The sequence below is a fragment of the Leuciscus leuciscus genome, assembly GCF_965113295.1.
Source record: "Leuciscus leuciscus genome assembly, chromosome: 10".
In the NCBI taxonomy this organism is placed as follows: domain Eukaryota; kingdom Metazoa; phylum Chordata; class Actinopteri; order Cypriniformes; family Leuciscidae; genus Leuciscus; species Leuciscus leuciscus.
Window position 1 is genome coordinate 957,706 of NC_138734.1, and position 10,000 is coordinate 967,705.

Sequence of the window (10,000 nt, forward strand, 5' to 3'; positions counted from 1 at the left end):
AGCGTCGTTCAGCCGAACGCAGTCTTTATGCCAAACGTGTAGATTTAACTTCTATAATGTTTTAATGAATCCGGCTCCAGTGCAGTTGCTCTACCAGTCTGATGAAACCATTTAAATATGAGGAAAATATTTAATATTTTTTTCAATGTTCTTAATATGAGAGAAGAAAAAAAAAACACTAAACTTGATTAAAGTATTTATCTGACAAAATTATTTGGCAAAAAAAGGCAAACTACAGATACAGGCTTTATTTTATTATGCAAAATAAATAAAAAATGCATAGAAAAACAAAAAGCTCACAGGAAAAAGCAAACATAATCAGTTATTAATATTTCATTGATTCTCTTTTGGTTCTTGGTTCTTGTTTTTGCGCGTGTTCATAATTTATGGGCAAAAATGATGTGGCACAATGTGTTTCATTGCGTTATTATCACAAATCAAGCAGTCGTGTCCGAGCACAGCTATGAAATATGAATATTTATAACCATATTTGAATAAAGGCTGAAGATATCAGCTGTCCGTCACTTCTGGACACTACTGTATGTAAACTGTATGTAAACTGTATGTAAACCACAAAAGCAGAAATGTGACATGATTTCAAACAAAATCCACGTTTCACTGGGTCGAGTGAAGTCTGTTTAGAGCTCATCAAACCATTTCTCAGTTTCACTTCAGAAATCCTTTAGTGACAAAGTCCTTCCTGTTATCAGGGTTTCTGAACCTACAGGGAAAAGGGAAATTAAGTAATAATTTACACACCCTGGTGTTTTTCTGAACTACATCTGAAATCTCGCTGACCGTTCCTGCATTACGCCTCTGAGTGAGTGAATGAACACGGCTCCTTCAGTATGTAAATCACATCATTGACACTGGTTTCTATGCAAACTCTCCTCTTTCTGTGCAGATGAAGCTCATTACAGGATCTGATGAAACAGATGTTTGTGTGCTCATACTTTCACTCAGTTTTACATTTAAACCTTGTGTCTTGATTAGGTCATTAATAACATGGTGTGATGTGTGATGAGGATGGATTGAGTCGCTCAAACTTTCATGCATGCGAACCTGGAGAATTAAACTCACTTTCCCAACATTCACGACTCTCAAAAGAAATGTAAATTATGCTTTATTACGCATGACAGAAGGAAATTATGTAAATTATGCAACAGAATGTTGTTAATAGTTTGAGAATACGTTGTGGGTTTTAATGATGCTGCAGCTCTAATTATGTTTATGGTTTGTTCAAATTTTACATTTTAATTTAGTATTAATCATTTAGTAAAAACATCAATACAATGTAAAATCATTATTTATTATAAAGACCATATACTTATTATTTTCTTTAGACGTAAGCCAAAATGTTGGTCAAAATAATTTTTTTGTTTAGTTTTTGGCTTTTTCATTATAAATAAAAGTTAAATTAGCTATAAAATGAAAGAATTTTAACTTCATATGAAATGAAAAGCATTTTCTCATCTCGAGTGTCTGCATGAAAGCAGGAGTTGAGCCGCTGCTGATCGAGCGAAGGATTCGACCGAAGATTAAACAGTGTTACATGTAGTAGCATTCATTCGTTCGTTCGTTCATTCGTTCATTCGTTCATTCATTCATTCGTTCATTCGTTCATTCGTTCGTTCGTTCATTCATTGCAAATGAACCCGATGAGTAAGTGACTGGATGAACATGGATCCTCGCACCCAAATGAATGTTAAAGAGGCCATATTACACCCTTTCTCAGAGTCTTGATGTAGTTTCAGGCTCTACTAGAACAGGTTTTCCTGCTTGAATGTTGATTATTCTCCTCAGATTCTCCATTGTTGCGGCTCCTCTCTTCCCAGTCTGTCAGTAACGCTCTGTTTACTTCCTGTCTCTTTGAAGCCCCTCCTTCTGAAAAGCACACTGTGCTCTGATTGGTCGGCTGGAGCAGTGTGTTGTGATTGGTCGAAAGCTTCGAGTGTGTTTGGGAAATGTCCCGCCCCTTTCCATAACCACCAGTTAAACACACTATTAACTAACTCAACCAGCCCCCGCCCCTTTATTCTGCATATTAATTATTATAATGAGGAATATTGTGACGTTTGTTCCCGGTAAAAACTCAAGACTACAATGGAGGCGTTTCAGGAGTTCAGGAACACTGACACTGATATAGAGAAGAACTGGTAGTATTATAGCACTTCTGTAAGTTCAGACACACACTGCTCCTTCTTTGGCTGTAATTTTAGTTGCTTTCAATATCATTATTATGAACGAGCCAATCACCATCTGTTATGAAATGATGAATTATGAAAATCACATTCAGTGAAAAGAAACAAAGGCATTTAAAAAAAAAACACGTTTTAAATGGAGCGGATGAAATGAAGGAGAACAAATTTAGTGAAACAGTGTGTGTGTGTGTGAGTGTGAGTGTGTGTGTGATTGTGAGAGAGTGTGTGTGAGAGTGTGTGTGTGTGTGTGTGTGTGTGTGTGTGTGTGTGTGTGTGAGTGTGAGTGTGTGTGTGATTGTGAGAGAGTGTGTGTGAGAGTGTGTGTGCAGTTTCCTGTATTTACTCTCTCACTATGCGTTCATCTGCATGCTGCTTTATGCCATCATTCTTAGTTCACATTATGTGAGTGTGTGTGAGTGTGTGTGTGTGTGTGTGTGTGTGTGTGTGTGTGTGTGTGTGTGTGTGTGTGTGTGTGTGCGTGTGTGTGCGTGCGTGAGTGTGTGTGTGTGTGTGTGTGTGTGTGTGTGTGTGTGTTAGCGCTCTCCTGGGGTTGAAGAGCTGTCAGTCCCTGAGAGACTTCAAAAGCTCAGCAGCTCTGTGATCAGTCTGCTCTCTGACTCCTCTGACAGCTACACGCACACACACACACACACACACACACACACACACACACACACACACACACACACACACACACACACACACACACACACACACACACACACACACACACACACACACACACACACACACACACTCACACACACTCGCGCACACACACACGTCTCAACAGCGCAGTCTAACACAGATACAGTAGTGATTTCCGGCTTAATGGAAAGGAAAACTGACATCATCTCCCTTCATTCAAATATAAATGTGTTATATATTTTGTAACAATATTGTGTAGTTGTGCTTCAGGGCTTTATTTTTACAAACATAGTCAAATATAAGACTAATTGAAATTCAGCACTACAGAAGACAATAGAGTCATTATTCAGTTCAGTGTTGATTTAGTCCAATGTTGATTCAGCCCAGTGTTGATTCAGTCCAGTGTTGATTCAGTCCAGTGTTGATTCAGTCCAATGTTGATTCAGTCCAGTGTTGATTCAGTCCAATGTTGATTCAGCCCAGTGTTGATTCAGTCCAGTGTTGATTCAGTCCAGTGTTGATTCAGTCCAATGTTGATTCAGTCCAGTGTTGATTCAGTCCAGTGTTGATTCAGTCCAATGTTGATTCAGTCCCGTGTTGATTCAGTCCAGTGTTGATTCAGTCCAGTGTTGATTCAGTTCAGTGTTGATTCAGTCAAGTGTTGATTCAGTTCAGTGTTCATTCAGTCCAGTGTTGATTCAGTCCATTGTTGATTCAGTCCAGTGTTGATTCAGTCCAGTGTTGATTCAGTCCAGTGTTGATTTAGTCCAGTGTTGATTCAGTCCAGTGTTGATTTAGTCCAGTGTTGATTCAGTCCAGTGTTGATTCAGTCCAGTGTTGATTCAGTCCAGTGTTGATTCAGTTGATTCAGTCCAGTGTTGATTCAGTTCAGTGTTGATTCAGTTCAGTGTTGATTCAGTCCAGTGTTGATTCAGTTCAGTGTTGATACAGTCCAGTGTTGATTCAGAAGATTCAGTTCAGTGTTGATTCAGTTCAGTGTTGATTCAGTCCAGTGTTGATTCATTTGATTCAGTCCAGTGTTGATTCAGTTCAGTGTTGATTCAGTTCAGTGTTGATTCAGTCCAGTGTTGATTCAGTTGATTCAGTTCAGTGTTGATTCAGTCCAGAGTTGATTCAGTTCAGTGTTGATTCAGTCCAGTGTTGATTCAGATGATTCAGTTCAGTGTTGATTCAGTCCAGTGTTGATTCAGTCCAGTGTTGATTCAGTTGATTCAGTCCAGTGTTGATTCAGTTCAGTGTTGATTCAGTTCAGTGTTGATTCAGTCCAGTGTTGATTCAGTTGATTCAGTTCAGTGTGTGAAGTTCATCGATGACTCTGTGAGTTTGACTGAGCTGTAATCAGAAGTGATTGAGTGCGAGTCTGTCAGGGTGTGTGTGTTCCTGGTTGACTGACAGAGCTCTGACACTGCTGTCCTGTTGTGTGAGTGTGTGTTTTGGAGTCGCTCAGGCTGAACGCTCTTCCGTCTGTGTGTGCTGTTGTCTGTTGTGTTGTGTGTTTCATCAGCCACATGTTTCCTCGTAGTGTTGTGTTGCACGAGGCCGGGGAGTGTTATCATTAGCTGTGTGTTCATGTCTTGTTCTGTTTGAACACTTGAGCTCGTGTTTGTGTCATGTTTGTTTCCGTGTGCCGTTGTTCTCCTGTGATTGTCTTCAGTTTCCCTCCTGTTCTCCCTCATTACACTGTTTTCTCCCTGTTTATCTCCTTGTGTTTTCAGTCCTGTGCCAGTTCCTCATCTCATGTACCGATCGTGTCCTGTCCTGATTCTGTCACCGCGTCCATGAGAGTAACGATTCAAAACACATCACGATACTGAACTCACGATACCATATTACTGCGATACTCCAAGACATGTGGGAAAAGGTTAACAAGGTGACTTGTTGCTGAAACCCAAAGCACAGGACAATAGAGACTCCAGAATAACAATATTCATGATTCTGAAGCTGAAAATACAGGATTATTGTAGATGAATATGCTTGATCTCTTTCACTGACTAGATATATTTAAAATAATGTCGGACACTTTTACTGTAACATCAGACATCTGGCATTATCAGGACACACAGATATTCCCCCATTGCATTATTATACATTATTCTACATTATATATAGTAGTTTAATGTAGTACTGACACGAAAACTTGAATTTTTTCTCACACAGTAATTTTCACTTTGGTTGAACTATACACAATACATGTTGTTGCATTTTTGTATTGCGATACAGTGTGACACCCCTCGTCTAGTCCTCGTCTAGTCCTCGTCTAGTCCTGTGCTGTCCAGATGCCGGTCTTGTTCTCCCCTCGGGGTCCCTTTAGTTTGTGTTTGTTTTATGTTTTATATCTAATAAAGGCCGATTCCTCTCCTCATCCTCTTCCTCACCCCGACAGACTCGTTTAGGTTTAGACTCGGTTCAGGTTTAGTCCTGGTCAGTCAGACTCAGTTCAGGTTTAGTTCTGGTCAGTCAGACTCGGTTCAGGTTTAGACTCGGTTCAGGTTTAGTTCTGGTCAGTCAGACTCGGTTCAGGTTTAGACTCGGTTCAGGTTTAGTTCTGGTCAGTCAGACTCGGTTTAGGTTTAGTTCTGGTCAGTCAGACTCAGTTCAGGTTTAGACTCGGTTCAGGTTTAGTTCTGGTCAGTCAGACTCGGTTTAGGTTTAGTTCTGGTCAGTCAGACTCAGTTCAGGTTTAGACTCGGTTCAGGTTTAGTTCTGGTCAGTCAGACTCGGTTCAGGTTTAGACTCGGTTCAGGTTTAGTTCTGGTCAGACAGACTCGTTCAGGTTTAGTTCTGGTCAGTCAGACTCGGTTCAGGTTTAGTTCTGGTCAGTCAGACTCGGTTCAGGTTTAGACTCGGTTCAGGTTTAGTTCTGGTCAGTCAGACTCGGTTCAGGTTTAGTTCTGGTCAGTCAGACTCGGTTCAGGTTTAGACTCGGTTCAGGTTTAGTTCTGGTCAGAGAGACTCGTTCAGGTTTAGTTCTGGTCAGTCAGACTCGGTTCAGGTTTAGTTCTGGTCAGACAGACTCGTTCAGGTTTAGTTCTGGTCAGTCAGACTCGGTTCAGGTTTAGTTCTGGTCAGTCAGACTCGTTCAGGTTTAGTTCTGGTCAGCCAGACTCGGTTCAGGTTTAGACTCGTTCAGGTTTATTTCTGGTCAGTCAGACTCGGTTCAGGTTTAGACTCGGTTCAGGTTTAGTTCTGGTCAGTCAGACTCGGTTCAGGTTTAGTTCTGGTCAGTCAGACTCGTTCAGGTTTAGTTCTGGTCAGCCAGACTCGGTTCAGGTTTAGACTCGTTCAGGTTTATTTCTGGTCAGTCAGACTCGGTTCAGGTTTAGACTCGGTTCAGGTTTAGTTCTGGTCAGTCAGACTCGGTTCAGGTTTAGACTCGGTTCAGGTGTAGTTCTGGTCAGTCAGACTCGGTTCAGGTTTAGTTCTGGTCAGTCAGACTCGGTTCAGGTGTAGTTCTGGTCAGTCAGACTCGGTTCAGGTTTAGACTCGGTTCAGGTGTAGTTCTGGTCAGTCAGACTCGGTTCAGGTTTAGTTCTGGTCAGTCAGACTCGGTTCAGGTGTAGTTCTGGTCAGTCAGACTCGGTTCAGGTTTAGACTCGGTTCAGGTGTAGTTCTGGTCAGTCAGACTCGGTTCAGGTTTAGTTCTGGTCAGTCAGACTCGGTTCAGGTGTAGTTCTGGTCAGTCAGACTCGGTTCAGGTTTAGACTCGGTTCAGGTGTAGTTCTGGTCAGTCAGACTCGGTTCAGGTTTAGACTCGGTTCAGGTTTAGTTCTGGTCAGTCAGACTCGGTTCAGGTGTAGTTCTGGTCAGTCAGACTCGGTTAAGGTTTAGACTCGGTTCAGGTTTAGTTCTGGTCAGTCAGACTCGGTTCAGGTTTAGTTCTGGTCAGTCAGACTCGGTTCAGGTTTAGACTCGTTCAGGTTTAGTTCTGGTCAGTCAGACTCGGTTCAGGTTTAGTTCTGGTCATTCAGACTTGGTTCAGGTTTAGTTCTGGTCAGTCAGACTCGGTTCAGGTTTAGACTCGTTCAGGTTTAGTTCTGGTCAGTCAGACTCGGTTCAGGTTTAGTTCTGGTCAGTTCTCGAGAACACCGCGATCCCTCTTCCACCTCCTGTGATTCTCCATTGTCGTGAAGACCTGCATGTTTTCTAGGTTACACTTTCACTCTCTGATCAATTTTTAAAGGTTCTCTGAGGATAAGAGAAGCAGAGCTTCTAATGGAGAGCTGCACTCTCAGAAAGCTTTAAATGGCTCCTCCGTTGAAAGCAAAACCATCCTAAAACTTCTCCTTCTAAAAGCCCGTGCGTTGCAGGCGTGCCCTTTATATAAAGCCTCCATCGGGGCACTACTGACCCAAATGTTGTTGGGAAAAACACTTTCAGTTATTGGCAGCATCGTCCTGATTTGTTAATTATACGGCGCTGTAGGGCTGAATCTGTCACGAGCGCGAGTGTGTGTGAGATCTCGAGGCCTGCCCGCGTCCCACCTGTCTCTTCTCCTTCGACTCCTGTTTGTTTTCCTCCTCCGAAGGGAACGCCGCGCTGTGGCCGTCGCAAATTAGCACAAGTCAAGTCAGATTAATTAATTTCAAGCTCGCACGATTAGCCGAGGAGTCACGTCAAATTAAACTTCAAATTAGTGCTAATGCCTCCCAGGAGAGCCGGTGAACACGAGCTCCAGCGTCAGTGAGGAACAGCCCTCGGGCAAGCAGACCTCTGACATTGTGTCTGTCTTTCATCACAACTTTATTCTGCTATTCGCGATTCCTTCCCAAAGTCCCTGAACCGGCGGTGCTGGATCATCCTGAGCCGCGCATGAGGGAACGCTAACTAGCGGAGAGCAGGAAGAAGTGTGTTAACGAGAGCTAGCTGACATGTGGCTGCGAGTTACTTATACAGTCAAACCAAGATTTATTCAGACTTTTCTCACATTATCACAGTTTATTCACTATAGTTTAGAGAATGGTAATGAAATATGAGCAGAACTCAGCTGATATTTGACTGGTTTTGTCCGTCCTTCTGTTAGACTGTCTCACACATGAATTATGTTGAATATCTGTCAGCTGTTAAATTTAACTACACAATTAAATAATACCAGTTTAGCTCAACCAATCACCAAGCAATGCTTCATTTTGTTCAGTCTGTGTGTAAAAAGAGCATTAGCAGTTAAAGAAAACACACTTCAGCAAAACATGATCAGCTCAAGGTGTCCCAATCATTTCTGGTCCCACATTGTTCTAAATGTCACTGGTAGTCCCAGTATGAAGAGCTTCTGGGTGTAATATGTCACAGTTTACTTTATTCTGCTCTCCTCACTCACATTAATGAACTATAGTGTCCTGATCACACTAGTGACACATATCACACATTATATCTGGGGCCCGTTCTTCGTACGTCGCTAACTCAGTTAGCTGGATTTGATTGTTGGCGATTTGGCATGATCTTGGATTGTTTGGTTCTTCGAAGCTCATCCTGAACTTGCTGTCATAGCAACAGGTGCGCAAACTTGAACCTGCTCGTGAGCAGAGGCTTATTTCATGTTAACAGGATTAGACTGCGGCTTCATAAGCGGAGCTGATACGGGAAGTCCAGCGCTGAGCGATAGTGCACTTTCAGAGATATATATTTTTTCTCGTGACTCATGAGATTGTCGTTTACATTATTAATTTGTTGGAAACGCACATTTATGTTCGACTTGTCGAAGTCTGGCTTTAACTACAGCACAAACTGTTTGCATTGCCCTAAGATTATTTGCGAGTGGCTCTTTCCTTTACACTATTGGAGATGTGGAGAACTTGATGGAAAGTGCTGTCTGTCGTGTCATTCGGAGTTTACCTGGCGCTTTTAGGTTTAAAAAACAGTTTTAGGTTTTTTTGTGGCATTTCCAAGCCACTGAAGACCCAATGTTGTAAAGCAGTTTTTTTTAAAGCAGTTTTTTTAGGCTATCATATTTTTTTTATGAAGATCATGCCATCATGACCATGCCGATTACAGTATGTCACTCAGGCTTCACTAACATGATTGGTACCATAGACTATAGGTAGACCATAGACTGCCATCAAGGCCTCAATGAAGGGGATTATGTGAACAGAAAGGGGGTTCACAATGTAAATGTACAGCCCAGTTACTATTGTGATTCTTAATATTCCAGATTAGTAATATTATATCAAATTTAAAAAAGGCAGTTGACTAAAATCTTCCATATCACAAATGTGAAAGCAAAATGGCCAGGATCTGTGCATGACTTAAGCATTTTCAGAGATTCACATTTATGCACATTATTTGAAAGTGGTAAGGAAAGTTCCACAATTAAATATCAAACTCACTGTATTACATACACTTATGCTGATCCTAACAGAACTGCATTTTTTCATAGGTGATTATGACATGTTCCTGCAGACAGGTGTTTATGACCCCATTCACTGACCCAAACCAGTTACAATGCAGCTCTAGCCATGACAAGGGCACACAATGAAATGAACTTTGGCTAAAGTGAAGATTTCAGTGTCTGATAAGTCTGAGGGTTGCACACCTGACAGGGCCTGGGACATTGTTGCATGTGCCATATTACACAACATTGCCACAAAAAAAAAAAAAAAACTTTTCATTAAATGTTTAATAAAAGACCAATATACTTAGTTCCTTGAGTTTTATTTCAATTGTTCTTTGTAAAGAAAAGCCAGTGGTCAAGTGCCTGCAACAAGAGATATTAGACACATGCCTCATGCAACAAATAAAAAGGAGAAGTTGTCTATCCACTGCCCACCTGTAGGCCTATGTCTCCTCTGTCTGTGCAGACTCTTCTGTAGGCCTTTCTGTAGATGTGGAATCCTGCCACTTATATTGCAGCCATAAAGCATACAAGTATAAATTAAATAAAGTTATTTATGCACTTGCAGGTAGGCTAGTTCCTCCATATGACAGTTATCTGAGAGGGTTTATTCACTGTCCAGTGCAATGGAAACAAATAGACATTACAAAGTCTTATACTTTCTTTCCTTTGGAAAGTTAGAAAATGTCCACTTACTGCACATATTTCAGCACCACTTTCTTGGGAACAGATACAAGTGTTGGTGTATTATGTAAAAGTGCACAAAAGAGGAAAACACAATGTCATTACAATGAACTACACTCGG

The 10,000-nt window shown here is 41.5% G+C and overlaps 1 protein-coding gene across 3 annotated transcripts in view; it reads left to right on the forward strand.

Annotated features, from left to right (window-relative positions):
• The window catches only part of reln (reelin), a 181,520-nt gene that overhangs the window by 26,951 nt on the left and 144,569 nt on the right, over positions 1-10,000 (forward strand). The window lies entirely within an intron of this gene.